The sequence below is a fragment of the Octopus bimaculoides genome, chromosome 27, assembly GCF_001194135.2.
Source record: "Octopus bimaculoides isolate UCB-OBI-ISO-001 chromosome 27, ASM119413v2, whole genome shotgun sequence".
Lineage (NCBI taxonomy): Eukaryota > Metazoa > Mollusca > Cephalopoda > Octopoda > Octopodidae > Octopus > Octopus bimaculoides.
Window position 1 is genome coordinate 6,953,345 of NC_069007.1, and position 253 is coordinate 6,953,597.

The following is a 253-nucleotide window of genomic DNA, read 5'->3' on the forward strand; positions in this document are numbered from 1 at the left end:
TATATATATATATATATATATGCGTATGTATGTATGTATGTATACACACACATACAAACACACACACACATACAAACACACACATACATACTTACACACACACACTCACATACATACACACACACTCTCTCGCTCTACCTATCTGTCTATCAATCTATCTATCTGTCTGTCTAGCTCTCTCTCTTTCTCTCTCTGTCTCACTCTTTCTCTGTATATATATATATATATATATATATATATATATATATATATA